General features: G+C 33.6%; 1 protein-coding gene across 2 annotated transcripts in view; it reads left to right on the top strand.

Annotated features, from left to right (window-relative positions):
* PCDH7 (protocadherin 7) overlaps positions 1–18,288 on the top strand; it is a 408,495-nt gene that overhangs the window by 4,992 nt on the left and 385,215 nt on the right. The gene's annotated exons all lie outside the window — the stretch shown is intronic.

Raw genomic sequence — 18,288 nt, forward strand, 5'->3', positions numbered from 1 at the left:
TAACTCTGAGATGGAACATCTGTAATGCTTGGGCTTGTTTTCAAAAGCCACTACTTAACTTTTTTAGTAGTATGAATTTTATGTCAATTCATTAACCATTAATTAGCTGGAACCATCTAACAGGGTGTGCCACTGTTAGACCTAAAGTACAAGAAGCTGCTAATGGAAACATTCAAAGTAGGCAGTGTTTTCTACTTCTTTTTTTCACTTGACACCCCTAATTGATCCTACTTTTTCTGTATCCAGAATAAATATGTATTTATGTACTTGGATGGTTAACTTTAACCCGAATTATTTCTTTCGTGTCTACTAAGTGATAACTGCATCCATAGAGAATATTTCAAAAGTTTCTGCTGGCATTTATACAAATTGGACACTATAATAGTTTTAGCTGTTTTATACATTTTGCAGAATTTACTGATAAGCAGATGCTGATACATGCAAATGTAGTGCCAAGTCTACTTACTTACTATTGTGACAAGAATGCTGATTTTAAAGTATTTAATGATATGCAAATGTGGTGCAAAACTACATTTTTTAATACTTTGGTATCTGTAAAAATTCAGCTTCTGTGGTGGTATGCCACCAATATTTGCATTTTTCATGCTTAGTATTAAAAGTTTAAAAGCAAAAATAAATTGAGCAAACCATTTATTATTCAGTCAAGCAAGAAAAGTATTCATGATTGATGCACTGTGTGCGGGAATATTTTGGTGTGCATTGTGATTTACTGAGAATTTGAAGGTTGGATGGACTATTTGACAGAATTGTTTTTCAGTGAAATGTGGAAACCGAGTAAAGTATGCATATCCTGAGGTGAGCTGTAGAAAATATAAAATTGATTTTTGAAAGTTTTGTTTGTGTAATGTATAATACCCAGAAAGTTTACTTTTTACACCCTCTAAAGTTTATTTGGCACACAGCGAATAAACCTTTCCGAAACTTGTGTGTTTAATGCTGTAGAAAACTCTGCTAACAAAACAGCACACATTTCTTACTGCCAGGACTCATCTCAAGAAACACAGTTATGACTATTAAATAATATCAAATAATATTAAATATGCTTTGCAAGTAGAATGTGTGATCTGAGTTGACTTGAGGCAAAGGAAAAGTCGTTTTTCAGCCATGGGATTCATAAAGATGTTAAAGACGGAGGTATTAATTGTTATTGCTTGACTAGTTATTTAAACTGTTTCCTAAATAAATAATTTATATATGTATATATATTACTTTACTGTAGTTATTTGAATAAGCAGAGGCAGACTTAATATGCTTTCATATCTAATAAAGCAATCCAAGGAAATGCAGGTTTGAACTGCATTGCATTAAGTGGCTTTTGCAGTTATGTCTTTTCATGCACATGTTTGAGTTATTTTAACCTGACATTCAACATAGTGGGGACTTTATTATGTTATTGCTTTACATGGAGTTAGAAGCAGATTTTTTTTTGCTTTAAGCCCTTTTATCAGTTTTATGACCAATGAAGATTGCGATTAACATAGCTTCTTTATAAAATTACTTATAAACCTCCACAAGTAAATTGAGAACTGTAGCTATTTCTCTAGAAAATGGTAAATGTAATGTAAAAAAGCACAGAGACCTATCTACCAATTATTTACTACTCAGATGTCATCCTTATGCTACTTTTTGTCCTGATGCTGATGGTGATTTTGTCCTAAATTTATGTAATGTTATGCTTTTGAGTGAACATACAAGTGACATAAGCTATTTCATGCAAGAACTTCATATGTTCTGTGCTGTCACTTAAGCTTCGTTTGGTCCATCGAATAGGGTCAATTCTATAATCTTGAATTTTTAAAACAGCCTGTATCCACACTGTTGGCATCCATTTTAAAGGGTAAGATGATAGGCTTACAAATAAACTAAGGTATGCGGTTAGTCCCTTCACTGAGCAAAGAAGTCCATATATCAAAAGAGAAAGCCCACAAAGCAATAGGAGTGAATCATGCAGCTTGCCAAACGTGACTTTGAGAAACTTGCATGTCATTAGGTATTCAAAAGACATATAAAGTTTTAGCCACAAGTAAACAGCTAAATGAAATAAAGATGAATGAAATGCATCCCCCTTAGTGTAATTAGTAATTGTAACTGATATGCTTCATCTCTTCAATAGTGCTGACAAGGGACAGGGGGACCCACTGGTTACAAAGTTACATTCTGCTTAGAGATCTAACATAATAAACAGTGTCCCTTTTAGTCCTGATTTTTGTTTGTGTCATAAGTCAATGATTTTCTGTTTTTAAAAAGGTATTATCATTATTTTTTATAAATCTGCCTAAAGGTATTTTCTTTGATTAAACGTGATTTAAATTATTGGAAGAACACAGATTTTAGGATAATTTTACCACTTTTACGATACTCAATTCATCTGAGGAAAAACATAAAGGATGGATTCTTTCAATTCCTTACTGTAAGGATTAATTAAAAATTCTTGCTTTCACCTGACCTAAAGCGTTCGTTTATATTTATGGTGTTTCTGAATTTCCTTATCATCGTTCTTTAGTTGTGATAAAATGAAAGCAATGCTTCTTAGAGTTTTCTTTCTTTATGAGAATTAGACTTTTTGAGGTGTTCCTTATAAATTCTGTATATGGTAATATTATCAAAAGCACTGTAGAAATAAATTTATAAATAACAGTACTCCCTTGCTTCCCCCCAATTCCTTTTTTTGGGATGTTTCCATAGGTTTCAGAGACATTCAAATAAAGCTTCTATAGTTACTCTTTGACAGAATTTAAGACGTGCTGCAGAATTGCTGGATTTATGAAATTCACATATTAAAGAGACTGATGATGTAGCCCGCTTTCATATTTCAGACCTTTGCAGTGCAAACCAAAGCGTTTACTTTCAACTAAATAACATGTTTAGGATATTGATCTTTGATAGAATTATTTAAGTTGAGTATCCACCTTTCCATTTCATTCTTCCTTTACTTGGCAAACCTGGTCCTGGTAGCTAGAGTTTTGGAACCTAGAAGTACACCGTACTTTTGATTTGTAAAATGAAGGCAAATATATATTTCTATGTATTTTTAAATCTCCAATGTTTGAGTAAATGTTAAATTAATATTTTTGAACTTTTGTAAAAACTATGGTTTCTAAAGATTAATGAACAATTTAAAAGTATAGGTACCACTGTGCTTATTATTTCCACCTTTTTTCAGTTCATCTTTGTGATGCTGTTACTTAGACAGTGCACTTGTTTGCAGGTAGAGATTTCATTTTATTTAGTGACCGGAAAGTAAGATACTTTATTTTTGGCAAGAATATAAAGATAAATCTTGAATAGACTTTAATTTTAAAATCTATTTGTAACTGATCTGAAATATTCAAGAAAAAATTCATATTGACTCTAATGACAATTTTCTTTGTGTAAGGAACTGCTGAATTAAGTCTGAACAATAATCTTTCTAATTGATCAAATTATGGTGTATATATTTATTGTATACTTGGTAAAAAGTATGACAGAACTTATTATTTTTTAATTATGTGTGTTTTGGAAGCAAGTGGATTGTCACAATTAGAATTCTAAACAAACATTAAGAAAACTAAATATAAATTTTATTCATGTCTGTATATTCCATCGTATATATTATAGTAAAAATGTACCTGCATAGTGATGCTAGCCACAGCTTCCAGTCTTTATTCTTTAAGCACAGTTTCAATAATATGTTTCCCCTGTCTATAATTAAGGGCACTTTTAAGAGGCACAGTGAGTCTATATATATTGCTATTTCTGTTGCATTCAGCCTCATATATCATATGAGAGGCTTTTAACTGATGAAAGTTAGGCTCTATCTTTAGCAGCATTGACTGGATCTCTGAATGTCTATGAAATAAAGAAAAGGCCATTGACTGATTGAATCTGTAATGAAAAAAGGAATTTATATGGGAGTCCATGCATGATAATTTGAACCTTGTCCTAAACTTATCCCAAGTCAGTTTAAAGATTTCAAGTAAATCATATAACTGGAAAAATATAGTAAAATCATTCTCTCTTGCCATCTTTCTATTTTTAAGTGATTTCATATAACATATGTGAGAAAGTATATACATGGTATATAGCACAAACTTTTTTTCTCCCCCCACACACACCACAAACCCACAGATGTATTTGTATATGCCAACGGTGGTGTCTTTAAGTTTTTTTCCATTGTAATATTTGTACATTGATATGTGCAGAATGTCTGAATCACTACAAATCAAAATAAAATGCACTGTAATTAACAGCTTAATTTCTGAATGTAAAACCATTTGGGTGTTAATTCTGCACAACATTGTAGAATTAAAATTGATCTAATTTTACAGAAGAGAAGATTGAGGCCCAGCATGGAAGAGTAATTTGATTAAGATCACAAAATTATCAGCAATATAAAACATAGGCTAGAATAAAAGTCATGGAATGTAGAGTCCAATGTTGTTTTTTCTGTTTGTTTATCATTCTACTGTTGGAGAAAAAACTGATTTTTCAGATTTTCTCTGTATGTATTTAAGTAGTTTTAGAAATCTGTTGAGATTTATTTATGTATATGTAATTCTATACATTTGGCTGTGAAGATTGACACTTTTATTATAGTACATAAATCTGCCTTAGGCTCTAGTTCTTATATGAAAAATTATCAGTAATATGAATTTACAGCTTTTTAAAGGAAAATTAATTCTTCTTTTCCTCCTTTATGTAGGTTAGCAAATGGTGCCTTACATTAAAGTCATTTAAAATGATTTAGAATATATATTCAACAAGATAATTGATGTAATTTCTAACTTTAGAAATAGAGCATAGGCAATAAATGTAAGCTCCTACCTAACATTTAGCATGTCTTCAATAAAAATGTAGTTTTAATGGGGAAAAAAAAGCATTTAGAGTTTTCTATGCATTATAGTCAGGATAATCTTTTACACTTTCCACTAATATTGGCTTCTGAGCTCCTTTGCATTTTGCTAACTTTGCCGATGTACTTTGTGTCACAACATCTTGTGTACACAACAGTGAACTAAATTTGTTTTATAGCCAGTTTTTAGAAGAATGTGACATTGTGTCATTTTCAGTTGGAGTTCTTCCTTATTAGACAACCAATCTAGTGTAGCAGATTCAGAATAACATATTGATGAAATATAGATTATTGAATTTATAAATTAAAAATGAATCATGAATGATGTTTTAAAAACTAGATATATTATAGCAAAGCCATTTCTTTGTCATAGCCACCCATGTTACTGACATTTTAACATCTTTTCTTCTTTTGGGGGGAGGGGTAGGGTGGGTTTGGAGGTTATATTGGAAATTTAGCATAATGCTTGTTTAGAGCATTTATGTTTAAGCTGTTTATACCCATTTCTAGATTGTAGTAAGGCTTCTTTCATTTATTTAGTATAACTCTATAGCTAAGATCTGTTCATATATGTTTTGAGTAAGCTTTGTTTTCCTTTCTTATTTTTTTTTTTTTAAGCCTTTAGAATCTTTTCTAAGTAGGGACTCAGTTGCAGTACATTACACAATGCTTTATTTAGCATTAGTGTTGTGGGAGAAATCACATTCCAAGAAGAACTGAGCTGAAACCACTAAAACTAATCTTAATTATCCCTTCTAGTGAATTAATGTTTTAAAGGCAGAATAAAGGTTTATTCTGAAGAATTTGGTGATGTTTGTATTGAACTCTAATGCTGTGTACAAACAAAAAACTATTAAAAGCTTCCAAGTAGGCTTCATCTGACAAGTTAACATTTATTTTTTTTTCCTGAGCACATTTATTATTTACAAACACATAATTTGCAAATGAAAATTCTCTGTTTGAAAACATCTATCACAGCATTCCAGTTGGGCATAAGACACTGGGAGACGTTTCTTTGCCCCCCCCCTTTTTTTTACCTGCATAAATCTTTATTTTCCTTTTTTCAGATGCGTCTACATCCATACATTACTGTGTTTGGCTGAATTCCACTCTAATATGATGCTCCTTTATGCACCATACTGTGATGACCTTGCTGCTTCGAAACCTGCTGGAGCCTGTTCTTGGCCGTGGGGTGTCAGCCAATCACTGCTTGTTCCACTTGTGCATCTTATTTTCAGTTTTTTCTCATATAAGGAAATATATAAATAAATAAACTTACTAAAGAAATAGTATTAATATAAAGATGTGCTACTAATAAATAGATGCCTAAGTCACCAGCAGCTCCGTTCCCAGAGAGGTGACTAGCAGAACCTCATAGGAAAGTCTTACAAACATTCAGAAACATATTTCAACAATAATTTTAAGACTTTGGCTTTGTGTGAACAGTCAAAATTAAGTCAATCAAATCTTTGTCTATAATATATTAACTACATACTTCAAATAAAAAACAAAGTTGATCACTATTTCATAAGTGCCATGTAATCATAACTTTTTCCAGACCAGTCTGAGAGTTATGTTAGAGTAAAGGTTAGTGTCTGTCATTATGGATGTGTATTTCTAAATTCCATTGTGTGCTTCCATATAGGGGCAGTGGAGATATTTATTTTAAAAAAACATTGTATATAAAAGAAATTTGAGAAATTAGTTTTTGCATTTAACCTATGCACAGAAATGGATTAATTGTTCCTTAAACTCGAAGCATTGACCAAAGTATATATCGAATTTTCAAGGTTTTTTGGTTATATTCCTGAAAAAAATATTTAGAACTTTACAGTTAGATTTACGGAGATCAGCGGAGTCACTTTCAGAAAGAATACGTGGCTTCTTGTTTTTGTGGATTAAACTCAAGCAGTTTCTAAGACTTCAGCATGTTAGATATTTCTGAGAGAACAAATGACCAAATAATTTTAGTTGTAAATGTTATACTCTGTAAATCAACTAATTTTCTGGAATGTCCTTCCAACTCTTTGTTTTGTATATTTATGTCTATATTTGTTACTGTATATGTGTTGTTATTGTATATGTGTCTAAAAGTGTGTTCCATATTTAAAGTTTGGTAATTTTGTAATTCAGTTACTGTATTACTTGTCCTATAAAGTGTTCCCCAAATTTTGAAATACTGACCAAGAATACCAAATTCTCAAGATGTTTTGATGAATCATTGTCAATGTAACAGCTCTTAAAGGAAACAAAAAAGAGATATTGAAAACAGTATTAAAGAGTGAAGTGATAGGAAATGCACTTTAACCCATGAAAATTCCTAATGTTTACTTGAGGCCTTTTATTCTTTTAGCCATTAATAGAAAATTTAAAGGGGAAATTTCAGAAGTTCCAGTAAGAATATAATGAGTAAAACCCTCATTATTCTCAAATTCTCATTTTGTTTTGGACACAAGGAATCAGTGAAAGAAGCTAGTGAAATAGCCTGTACCACTTTCTGTTTCTTTGAAATGGTTCCTCCTCCCCAGTAGTAGACACCATTATATATGCTTAAAGTGTGAATTCTGTAACAAATCACATCAATTCAAAAACTGATTATTTAAAAAAAAGCATGTCCAGACCATTGGGTTAATTTAATGTGCAACCACACAGAGGAAATACTCATTAATACCTTCACAAAGAACATTCTAAATCAGCACTTTTATAAACTCAACAACACATTATTGGGGCAAACACATTATTGGGGCATGAAATCAGTTTAGTGGGTCTCTACCACAATTAGAAGAAGTTAAACTGAAAACTTCAGATTATATCATCGTAAATAAGAGTGAATATTGTTTGGTGCAATTTTTGTTTCTGTTGCATTTGTGTACATGTGTGCGTTTTCCCGTTGTTGGTTGCTATAGTGAAATATGCTTCTCTCTATATTTGTTTGGTTTGGGACATGAGCACCGTTTAGTATTATGATTGGAAAAACGTAATAAATCAAAACAAAAATATTAGTAGCACTCCCAAGGAGTCTAGTATACTATTAAGCTGAATCTGAGTGATCAACAGCACGCTCATTACAGCAGCATTTATCAACAGCAAAAAGCTTTTGAGAAGTCTGTTATCATTTCCCAGCTTTTCTTGCCCTTTTTTTTTTTAAACCTCTGAACATGTTGCCGTTGGTTCATTGTCCATCACTCACTTTTCTCACACTCCACAGCCAATTAGTTGCCCTTCTCAGGTCTCTTGAGCACCGTCCTCTGTGATTACTGGAAGTTCCCTGTGATGGAGGAGACTGTGAACAGATGGAGATAGATAGGCGCAGAACAAACTACACATTGCACCATATATTTTAGGCTTTGGGCATTTTATTTTAAACTATAAAACAATAATTAATTCTTCATTACGAAACCTCAGGAGGAATATGAGAATGCTAGAGACTGATCTGTCTAGAGCAGTTCACTCATTAGATAAGTGTTTTGTTTAAATACAGCTAATATCAGCATTAGTACTGAGTATACAGAGAATAATAAGACAGATGTCCTCATGGAATTAGCATATTATAAGGAAGATTACAGAGCAGATGAATGATAGTATATATTTGCCTCATGCTTCTTGAGTTTCAAAGCATTTTCATACATGTTTGCTCATTAGATCATCAACACACTGTGAGGAAAAATGTCATTATTTCTGGTAAGTCAAGTGAGTTCATAGCTTTTTCATGATTGATGGAAGTACTTTAAGAACTTTATAAAGTCTAGGAAGAAATGTCTGGTCAGCATTTGAGAGTACTGACAGCATTTGAGGGAATTTATGCAATTTGTGTCTTTGAATACAGTATATTTTCAGATGTATCTGTGTAAAATCTTCCCAAAAGAATTGCTTAAAACAGTCATAGTTTTCCAAATGTTTTGCAGCCACAGATTGCATTTCATATTTAACGCTAATAAAAAAACAAAAAAGTGCCTTGGGTATAATTTGGAGGTCTAATGAACTGAATTTGTAAATAGTGCCCCTTCTGTCATCTATTATAAAAACTCTCAAGAAGTAGGCATATCTCTTTAACCCTAACTTAATTCTTCAGACTGTTTCCAGAAAACCTATCAAGGACCTTTGAAAGTGATTCAAAATTTTGAAATTTCTCTCTGGGAGTAATTTTCTATCCGCAACTCAGAAACTTGTGTGTATGTGTGTGTGCGCGTGTGTATAAGGGTTTTTAAAAATCCTTGCACTTTGTAAAGCATGTATTGATTTGCTATAATTTTAATACACAGTGCAAGGCTTTGGAGTGAGATAAAATGATGAATAGAACAAGGTCCCTACCTTTATGGGTAAAACAGTGCAAACATTTTATACTGAAGGCAAGGAATAACATGTAAAGTTCAGAGGGGCTGGCCCAAGTTTATTCTGTTTGCCACTGTATTCCCAGTGCCAGGTAGATGCCCATTTTATAGGAGGAACTCCGAAATGTTTGTTGAAGGGCCTGGCTTTTGGGCTAGACATTCTTTAGTCTCATGCTCACTGAATCACTGGAATATGGTATGACCACATAGCAGGCTCTGGGAGTACTTTGCTGGGTGCGTGTCTCTGGGATGAAAGGCAACCTGCTGTGTAGGGTAGAGTCCCTGCCTGCTCTGCCTGATGTCTGACTGTTCCAGCGGTGAATGAGCAATTCCTTGATTTTCCCTCCTTGCTTCTTCTCTCCTGGTTGTGATGTAAACACCAAGCCTTAAAAAATATATAAAGCCAAATTAAAGCAAAGGTTTAAAGTAAGGGAGGAAGGAGTCGCACAGAAGGCTTTGGACATTTTAAAGAACCATGTGACAGCCTGTGTTTTCAGTACTTTTCTGTAAATCTCTACGGGGGTGGGGGTGAGGGGTAATAGATACATATCTGCCCAAACCATACAAGACTTTCGGTGTTGAATTTATATTTTCCTGCAGATATTTTTCATGCTCTGTGTCAACCCATGCTCTCTGCCACCCCGTGCTCTCTGATAAAGGATATATTTTTGTTTTGGTGAATTTCTCGTAGCAAACAGTCATTGTTAAAGGTGAGAGCCTTGCATATCTGTAAAATCAAACATTTCCTTGGCTTAAGAAGGGAAGAACCCTAAAAGAGGGCTTACTTGGGCAATGAGGGGAATTGTGAGCTGAAAAATACCATACAACTCTAAGATACTCGCAAGCAGCCTTAAATAGTCTAAGAAGCAACTCTTTAGAAATGCAAATGACCTCTGAAAAGAGTTCTTTGCACACCTTGTTGTAAATTACATTAAGCAGGTAACTAGATTAGCAATTCTGGAAGATCAATAGCCTTTTAAAAATGGGGATTTTGATTAGGCAGTGAAGAGGCCTAGGCAACCAGCAGTAGCTTAGAAGACTGAGGACACTCTTTAGGTGCGGAGTGTCTGGAAGGAACCTCAAACTCAAATAGGAGGTAGGGAGGCATGGTGAAATTGTATCAGAGAAGGGCCTGGAAAGGATTTTGTGGCCTTGAATTTTGGCCCAGGGCCTTGGTGATCCAACATCATGGCCTGATATGATCGCAAGGTAAGTGTGAAAAGTAGTTAGACCTCTACTTCCTTTATTTTGTTTTTTGTCTTCAGTCTGGTATATCCATTCCAACTGCTCTGTGTCTGTTCGTTTTCGATTCCTGTACTTTGGGGAGAAATAGAAATAAATAAGGAAATAAATAAATGAGGGAAATAAAAGTAAGGACTATGCAATACACCCACTTCTCAGTATTAAGCTACTGTAATAAAAATAGTTACCATTTACTAACACTACTATTGTTTTTGAGTTGTTATTCCAGTTTAATTTGAGAAACTGAGGCTTAACAAGGATAATAACAGGTACTTTTTCACACTTGGAAAAATGTTAAAAAATCACAGCTATTACAAATGACAACAATCTATGGAATGTTTAGGGCAGACCTGATATAAAGGGCCCCCTAATATACCCCCAAGCCCTTTCTGGTTAGGTGGACTAAATATTTCAAGACCTTGAGAGTTAATATATCTCATTTAATTTTAACTGTAACCTTTCAGGAAGGGAATAAAGATTAGAAGAAACTAAAATATTTTTAATAAGAAATATTGTGGTTATTCTATAATTTGGTGTTGGCCCTGTTGACCAGGTGGGCAGGTAATTTTAGGATGTGAAATATGATTTAAAATGCAGAGTCACTTGGCTTCATTCTCAGAAATTCAGTTCCAGCAGTTATGCTGTGGCCCAGAAGCCTGAATTTGTAATATTTTTCCCCTTCTTAATTCTGATATAGATGGTAGGTGAAACCACAAAACCTCTGGGCTAGAACCCCTGAAATTCCTAACTCCTTCTTGCTGATTTGCTCCTATAGCTGTGACAACATGGAAAACTGAATGTAGACAAGGCAATTGGAAAATCTGCCTTCTAGTTTACGCTGTCACTTGCTGGCAGTGACAGCGTGCCTCTGTGTAAACCCCTTAGGTACTAAATCCTCACTTCTAAAATGAGTTAAAGACCCCCTTCTGATCATGTGGTGGGGTTTTATGGGGCTTACACAAAATGGGAGTTTGTAAAGCACTATTATTACTTAAGATAATATGTCTAGTTACACATAAATTTTTCTAAACCATTTTTTAGATGCCTTTAAGGTTTCGTAGTATTTTCACTCCCTGCTTTATTTTTTTTTAAATGTTTCTTTTTAATTTGTTGCAAAGCCACCTGTTGAAAGACCCATCACGGTGCAGCAATTGTGTGTGACCTTTACATATGTACCTCTTGGTACTGGATACTGTCAAGAGGGTTTTAATCCTATTAACATCTTGAATAGTGAAGAAGATGAGGCAATACTTTATTGGAATACAGCAGGTAGTTTATGAAAACTTCACAACAGTTTGATATGCGTTTTGACAGGTTTTTTTTTTAATTATTATTATTCCATCACTTTTTAACAAGTTGTTTCTTCTTGCCATGCAATCCTTCCTGGGGACTAGTCTTTTACTCTTACTTCATGGCCATCTGTAAACATTAACAACGGCGATCATGTTTTGTTTTCATTCCTGCGCCAATTTCAGGAAACAAGTGCTATAAGTTCTTCCGCGCTGAATATGTAACAGGTAAAAAACAAACTGTGTTTTGTTTGCCCAACACCTACTGTCACCACCAAACACCAAAACCACCACCGGTAACGGCTGCTTCTCCAACATATTTCTCACTGCAAATCTGAGAATTGTTATTATCCTAGTATTTCTGATAGATTTGAGTTTGTTTTACATATGTAAGTTTTTTATATGTATTTTGTTCTAACATGCAACAGCTGCCGGGACTTCGCAGCAGGGTTGGTAGGGAGAATACATCTTCGGTCCAAGGAAGAATGCAGGCACTTGGATCATTGTTTCCTCACCAGCTTGTCGTTGCACTCAGGAAGGTGTGCTTCTCGTTTTAGAGGAATCGTTCTCTGTCTCTAGATGAGCCCCACACGACCACCGCACTGATGTGTGTTTGGAACGAATGATGACTTTGTAAGATTTCTATAGCTCTTGAGAAAAATAGATAAATGGATAATATATATGCATTGCATAAAATTTGAGATGCATTTTTTAGCTTACTACACCTGACTTTAATGCACATGATTGAATGCTTTCTACAATGTTATGTTTTCATGGAGATTTTTGGTAGTAAATAACATCTTAGCTATTTAATTTTTGCAACCCAAGAAGTATATGTAGATAAATTGATTAATGCAAAAAACAATATTAAAAAAAAAACGGTCAAAAATTATTCTGCAGATATGACAGGGTTCTTTTTTTTTAATGACATTACTATTACGTAGTACATTTCTAGTAACACTTTCGGTATTAAAATCCCAATGAAAAGTGATAGGAGTGATGGGGGAAGGAGAATCCATTGAGATAGTAATGTAGGCGTAATAATCCCTCTTTCCTAAGAAGATTCTCAGTGGATTCTGCAAACAGTGGGGTAATTGGTCTGAAGTGGGTCTGATTTCTCATGGTTTATAGAAATAACAGAGGCTGGTGTCGCACTTGGAGTGACTGTTCGCTGTTATTACATATGTATTCAGTAAAGTTTCCTTTGCGAGACAAATACGTGAATGAATTGAAGATTATTACTTTTTTCTTCCATTCTTCAACATTTTTCTATTTCTTAATAAAGTTAAAAATTCACATGTCGTAATGCATAATGAGTAGCCTGGGAGCAATATATGTGTCCAGTGTAATATATGACGTGATGACTTGGTTAACATCATACAGGATAAACTCATCAAAGCCAGGGCAGGGGCATGCCCTGCTTTCTGTCCTTTGATCAGAATTCTTAGGCAACCAAGCATAAGAGCAGCTGGAAAGACTTTCCCTAAGAAGTACCTTTTGAAGATTTTAGATCTAATTTTACATTTGAACCCCTGCACTTAAAAATAGCAAGATAAACATTTTTTCCTTATTCAAGGAAACAGCAATTATTATGGCATAAAATTTAAAAAATGTGAAAATCTAAACCTTTTCAGTGTATTTAATTGTTGAACATAAGGAATTATTTTAGATGCAGAGATGACATTTCTGTAGGGCATCAGAAAATAAAAATGGTTGTGTCTATTATTTCAAAGCCTAATGCAGATACTGTTAGGCCAGGAACATTGCAACTTATTTTGATAGTAAAATTTCTCGGCCTTTTTCTTTATTTTTTTTTACCTTGCAATAAGAAACTATGTATGTATAGGTGAATATATACATATATATGTATATATGTATGTGTGTATATTTATGTATATATGCATGTGTATTTATATATATGCATGTATGTATGTATGTGTGTGTCAAGATTTCAATGTAGTCAACATTTCAGCGAGTGAGTAGCTACTATTTACCTATTATATTTGAGACACTTTTGTAGGCAGTGGAGAAACAGCAATGAACAGAAATGGATGAAAATCTCTCCCCTCATGGAGTTTCCATTTTAATGGGATATTCACATATAATAATAGCTAAACTTACATTAGACAATTTATAGGCACTGGTCAATGTATTTTACATATATTAACTCATTAAATAGGTACAACACCCCATGAAGTAGCCCCTCTAATTATTTTCCTTCTGTAGGTGAGGAACCTGATTTGCAGAGGAGATAATACCTTGCTCCTGGTCACACTTTGTAAAGCAGCAGACCTGAGGTTCAAGTACAGACAGTCTAGCTACAGAGGCTGCACTCAATAACTGTGCAAATGTGAAGCTGAGTGAATATGTTTATTTTATAGCCAACTAGTTCTATGAGAGTGATATTGGATTCAATTGCTTCTCTTAAAGCCTTCAGTGATAATTCAACCTTGCTATTTTAATACCTTTTACTATGATCTTGAAATTAGTTCCCACAGCCCAATTTTTCTTTTTAATAATACCACCTTAAACCTTAATCAAAGTACAGTGCACATCGAAGATGGGAAAGTAGATACTATGATTCGTTAGCATTTCTCCTTCTTCTCTTTGCTACCCTATGCTTTTTGGAACACATCATAAATACTTTCTTTTTTATTTAATTATAATATTCTTCATTTTATACAGCCTTTCTATAATCTGCTTTGTACATTACTAGTCTAGGTAGGTAGAAATATATCTATTTTTGTGAATGACCTTGCAATTCAAGATAGGAAGTGCCTTATTGTAGATAATCAAATTTTAACTAGGAACATTTAAAAACTAGTTTGTTAACCTTTTACAAAAAAAGAAGAAAAAAGCATGCTTTCCTGTTCAGATTTTTTTTGAAAGCATGGCAAAATGCTTAAAAGAAACCAAATTGAAAATCAATTTCCAGTAAAAGATTTTCTGTCACTTATTCTGCTTTTAAATTAGGTACTCATTATACTGAATATTCAGCAAAAAATATGACCTACACCATTTTAGAGTTTTTCTCTTAAAATCTATTTTTTTCATTCTGTTATATGTATCCAAAATTTATGTAAGTAGACAATTTTCAATCAGTAGGATACAAGTGAGTGGAACCGAAGTCCACATGATGTTAACATTTTGGAAATAATGGTGTGCTAATATTTTGCTATGACAGTGTTTTCTTAATGGTTGATGAGGATTTCTAAAATTTTAGGCTGTTTTTACATATTAGTGGATTTCAGAAAATATGTACTTTTTAGCATAACTCTGGGCTTTGTTAAATATTATTTCTATATGCATATTAACCGAATTGATCTAAATATCATGGAAACGATTTAAAATTATTAAGCTGCAAAACTAGTGAACCAAACTTTTGAGACCATAGTTTCCACAGTTCCTTCAAGTATTTGTGGAATTTTATTAAAAATACTGCCAGCATAGTAATTATTTCCTACTGATGGAAGGGGACTGTATTAAAATGATAAAGGTGCCTAGCCATTCTCTTTCCAGTCTCGGTTGGCTTCTTACTGCACCCAACAAACCATCTGTTTGCCATTCTCTTAAAAGATTAAATCCCATTTGGTAATGAGTAGTTTACCAAACTCTGGAAATTAATCAGTGTTCTTTATTGGATTACTAAATCCAGACATCATAAATACATTCTAAAAGCACTAGATCAGCATGGCAAAGTGGAGGCTGAAACAATTAGGTTCAGTTTAGAAACCTTGTTCAATCTAATGGCTGAAAATGGACAATTCCTTATGAATCCATAAAACTTCGATGTAGATGTTGGTACAATTTCAAGGGAGGCGAACAGAGAAGAAAGGAGACAGAATGCAATTTTTTGCAAAACCGCATGGTAAAAGCTTGGTGAAATACAGGATGCAGTTGGTATATATTGTATCACTCTAGCAGAATGTTTCCTGGAAACATCTAGTGAGTTTTTTTCTTATTCATTCAGACAAGTCAGAATTGTTTTCAATAGCCAGTAATAAATAGCATGAATACTTACCTTATACAGTAAGCAAGTAATAAAAATACACGCTTATGAGTTCTTGAGAATTCATGGCTGTTAATTTTGAACATTTTGACTATACACTTGTAGAACGAGAACAGTTGTTGCAGGAACGCGAGGCAGGAACTCCTAACAACAAACACGCATTTATAATAATAATGGCTCTGGTTAACAAGAGGAAAGGTTTAATGAATAACTTACAAAAACTTTCCCTCTTTAGTTTTACTATATGTTTACGGTATCAAATATTCTCTATTACACTGATTGCTAATCATTGGATATAAGCAGACCTGGGGAGATTTGAAGTGCTTAATGTCCCTATTGTCATGTTACAGTTAACAGAATAGTGTATGCATGTTGCAAATGAAGAACACATTTGGAGTGTAAAAATAAAATCGATCCATATGTGGTACTTGTATAATTTATATACATAGACATCTGTATGTGTTTCTCTACTGTCCATCAAAAATGCTCAGTTCTACACTTTGGCTATAGAAGATGCTATGCAAAGGAAACGTCATTTGTGTGAAGCCTAAAAAGAAGAAAACCATAACATGTCTGACCCTTAGTTATTGATTCATATGCACTTATGCAACTTATCTTGTGTTCAGAGCTGACCTTTTGGATCCTTTTGCATTTCCAGCATTAGTAAGGACTAAAAAGTGTTGGCACTTAAGCTGTGAATCACATTTTGATTATTTTTTTAATATTGTAAAGGAAGAAACTATTCATTGTAAACTGCTTCATATATACAAGATCAAAATGCAGAAAGAATCTCACATCTCAAAGAATGATTTACGATTGAACATGCCTTCACATTAGTGGGTACGATCTTACCTAGAAAGAAGACAGGTGTAGATTTTATGAGTTGATTGGTCTTAATCTCTGTGTCAAGCAAGTCACTCAATTTTTCTTCATCCCATTTCCATAATTTATTAATTTAACATTCCATGGGAAATGTAAGAAACTGTAAAAACCAAGCAGTGAAACATTGGATGTTGATGAGTATTGTTTCTATTACATGTTATTGTAAACAAACTATCCTTGGGCAGGATGGAGGGAGATTTTTAAAAAGTGAAGTAATGATTCCAAGAGCTAAAGCTAAATATTTTCCTCGAAGATTAGTTAAAAATAAAAGAATGTCTTCTTACTCAAAATAGGAGAGTTGTGTTGCCACATTTTATTCCTAGCTCTCATCTGTGGAGGAGATTGAAGATATGTTATTTTATCACACTGAGTAAAAGCTGAAATATCTTATTGAACAAAGGAGAAAAACTATGCTTCAGAACAGAAGGGAAAGTCTCAATTTATGAAAGGAAAAGAAATCAAGCATTTTGCTCAGGGGTCCAAAAATGTCTGGTTTATTTCTCTTTCAATCATTTAAACTGGTTTCTTGCTGGCCCTTTTCATTGCATAATTGGAAAAAAAAAATGGAATGGGGGAGGGATTTTTAATCAAAGGCAAAACATATGGAAAAAACATTAAGGAAATACAGATAAGAAGTTGTGTTTTTCTATACTTCGATGATTGCTTACATTTTCCTCTAAACTTATCATTGATAAGCTCTGAAAAAATATCAAGCCCTGAGGAAAATGCTACAGAATAAAATGTAACATCCTATTCTCTAGACATGCACACACACACACAAAACACACGCACATAACACTACTATTGCTTTTAAAACTTTTTTTTTATAGGGAGAGTCATATAACTTACTTTTGCAAGCATTAAAGTCAGTTTATTGAGTATTGAAATTTTAGGGCATATTGACATTTTTGAAAACTGTTTTCAGAAAAAAAGTGTTATTAGCCATCTCACTAGATTTCAGATTGTGGAAGAAGGTTGTTAAAATAATGACATAAGCAAAGTGGAAACTGTGCAGTTGGTGTTTTTCCTGCACCACATCAGATTGAGGGAACCTATATCTCACGGGGTCTTTCAGCGGCTCTCAACAGCAGAGGCAGGTTATGGTAGTCTGAGGTGTTGTTCCTTTTTTTTTTTTTTTTTTTTTTTTTTTTTTTTACCTCAGTGACCTCCTATAAGCTTTTTGCGCTTCCACTATCTTTATTTTTCCTGCCAAACAGGCTGAATTTTCCCCACTGTCTCAAAACGAGTCAGAAGTCAGTAAGTACCAAGCAGTCAAGTGATAAGAATATTTTAAATGCTAAATACTTTTTTAGCTTCAGTATCCCAGCTGCACCAAGGAACGTATAAAGGACTTCCGAACCAGGGGGCTTTCTTAAATCAGTGACTTTCCAATACCCTTTATTACAAATCAGAAAAAAGCAAAGGCAGAAGTCAAAGTTTGCCTAAGATGAGTCCCCGCCAACCTTTGCTTCTGTGAATGCACTGGAATTTTTTAAACAGTTTTTATTGCGAACTATAACATATATGCAAAAAAAAAGCAATAAATTTCAAAGTATATTTCAACGAGTAGTTATAGAACAGATTTCAAAGTTCGATATGGGTTACAGTTCCACATTTCATGTTTTTCTTTCGAACTTCTCCAAGACACTGGAGACTAAAAAGAGATTTCAGTGTAATGATTCA

The sequence above is a fragment of the Tamandua tetradactyla genome, chromosome 19 (genome assembly GCF_023851605.1).
Source record: "Tamandua tetradactyla isolate mTamTet1 chromosome 19, mTamTet1.pri, whole genome shotgun sequence".
Taxonomy (NCBI): domain Eukaryota; kingdom Metazoa; phylum Chordata; class Mammalia; order Pilosa; family Myrmecophagidae; genus Tamandua; species Tamandua tetradactyla.